Source organism: Galeopterus variegatus, unplaced genomic scaffold (assembly GCF_000696425.1).
Source record: "Galeopterus variegatus unplaced genomic scaffold, G_variegatus-3.0.2 Scaffold2425, whole genome shotgun sequence".
Taxonomy (NCBI): Eukaryota; Metazoa; Chordata; class Mammalia; order Dermoptera; family Cynocephalidae; genus Galeopterus; species Galeopterus variegatus.
The window spans coordinates 44,461-47,221 of record NW_007728536.1 but is presented as its reverse complement, the minus strand read 5'-3'; positions in this window follow the sequence as shown (position 1 = coordinate 47,221).

Here is a 2,761-nt window from a genome sequence, read left to right as displayed (position 1 = left end):
ACCATTTGCTGAAGAGGCAGTCTCTTCCCCAGTGTGTAGACTTGGTGTCTTTGTCAAAGATCAGATGGCTGTAGGTGTGTGGGTTGATTACTTGATTCTTTATTATATTCCATTGATCTGCATGTCTGTTTTTATGCCAGTACCATGCTGTTTGGGTTATTATAGCTTTGTAGTGTAGTTTAAAGTCATGTATGCCTTCAGCTTTATTTATTTATTTATTTTTGCTCAGAATTGCTTTTGCTATTTGTGGTCTTTTGTTATTCTATATAAATGTTAGGATAGTTTTTTCCATTTCAGAGAAAAATGTCATTGGAATTTTGATGGGGATTGCATTGAATGTGTAGATCACTTTGGGTAGTGTAGACATTTTCACAATGTTAATTCTTCCAATCCAAGAGCGTGGGATATTTTTCCATCTTCTTGTGTCATCTTTAATTTCTTTCAACAGTGGTTTGTAGTTCTCATTGTAGAGACTTTTCACATCCTTGGTTAACTTTATTCCTAAGTATTTTATTTTTTTGCCCCACAAATAAGTGAGAACATGTAGTATTTCTCTTTCTGTGCCTGACTTATTTCACTTAATAAAATTTTGTCTAAGTCCATTCATGTTACTGCAAATGGTAATTTCATTCTTTTTTATAGCAGAATAGAATTGCATTGTGTAGATATACCACATTATCCATACTCACTCATCTGATGATGGACAGTTGGGCTAGTTCGAACTCTTGGCTATTGTAAAAAGTGCTGCAGTAAACACTTTTTACAGGTATACAAAAGGAATACAGGTATACAAAAAATGGGCTAGCTTTCTTGATTTCTTTTTCTGCATGTTCACCATTGGAGTATAGAAATGCTACCTAATTTTGTGTGTTGATTTTGTATCCTGCAACTTTGCTGAAATCATTTATCAACTCTAAGAGTTTTTTTGTAGAGGGTTTATGCTGTTCCATATGTAGACAGCAGTGGAATAGCTGGATCATATGGTAGATCTATCTGTAATTGTTTGAGGAACCTCCAAACCATTTTCCATAAAGGCTGCACCATTTTGCAGTCCCACCAACAGAGTAGGAGGGTTCCTTTTTCTCTGCAAGCATGCCAGCATTTACCATTCTAAATATTTTGGATATTAGCCATCCTAACTGGAGTGAAATGGTATCTCAGTGTGGTTTTGACTTGCATTTCCCAAATGCTGAGTGATATTGAACACTTTTTCATGTGTCTGTTGGCCATTCATATATCTTCCTTTGAGAAATGACTATTTAGCTCCTTTGCCCATTTTTAAATTGGGTTGCTTGTTTTTTTGTTGTAAAGTTGTTAGAGTTCCTTGTATATTATGGATATTAATCCTTTGTAAAATGTATATTTTGCAAATATTTTCTCCCACTCTGTGGGTTGTCTTTTAACTCTGTTAATTGTTTCTTTTGCTGTGCAGAAGCTTTTTAGTTTAATATAATCCCATTTTTTAATTTTTCCTTTGGTTGACTGTACTTTTGGGGTTATATTCATGAAGTCTGTACCCAATCCTACTTCCTGGAGTGTTTCCTCTATGTTTTCTTTAAGGAGTTTTATTGTTTCAGGGTGTATATTTAATTCTTTAATGCATTTTAAGTTGATTTTGGTATATGGTGAGAGGTATGGGTCTAGTTTCATTCTCCTGCATATGGATATCCAGTTTTCCCAGTACCATTTGCTGAAGAGGCAGTCTCTTCCCCAGTGTGTAGACTTGGTGTCTTTGTCAAAGATCAGATGGCTGTAGGTGTGTGGGTTGATTACTTGATTCTTTATTATATTCCATTGATCTGCATGTCTGTTTTTATGCCAGTACCATGCTGTTTGGGTTATTATAGCTTTGTAGTGTAGTTTAAAGTCATGTATGCCTTCAGCTTTATTTATTTATTTATTTTTGCTCAGAATTGCTTTTGCTATTTGTGGTCTTTTGTTATTCTATATAAATGTTAGGATAGTTTTTTCCATTTCAGAGAAAAATGTCATTGGAATTTTGATGGGGATTGCATTGAATGTGTAGATCACTTTGGGTAGTGTAGACATTTTCACAATGTTAATTCTTCCAATCCAAGAGCGTGGGATATTTTTCCATCTTCTTGTGTCATCTTTAATTTCTTTCAACAGTGGTTTGTAGTTCTCATTGTAGAGACTTTTCACATCCTTGGTTAACTTTATTCCTAAGTATTTTATTTTTTTGCTGGCTATTGTAAATGGGCTAGCTTTCTTGATTTCTTTTTCTGCATGTTCACCATTGGAGTATAGAAATGCTACCTAATTTTGTGTGTTGATTTTGTATCCTGCAACTTTGCTGAAATCATTTATCAACTCTAAGAGTTTTTTTGTAGAGGGTTTATGCTGTTCCATATGTAGAATCATGTCATCTGCAAACTGGGACAGTTTGACTTCATCTTTTCCAATCTGGATGCCCTTTATTTCCTTCTCTTCTCTGATTGCTCTGGCTAGTACTTCCAACACTATGTTGAATAGGAGTGGTAAGAGTGGGCATCCTTGTCTAGTTTCTGTTCTGGAGGGAAAAGCTTTCAGCTTTTACCCATTCAGGATGATACTGGCAGTGGGCTTATCATATATGGCTTTAATTATGCTGAGATACTTTCCATCTATACCTAACTTGTAGAGAATCTTTATCATAAACCAATGTTGAATTTTGTCAAATGCTTTTTGAGCGTCTATAGAGATGATCATATGGCCTTTGATTTTATCGATGTGGTGTATCACATTTATTGTTTTGTGTATG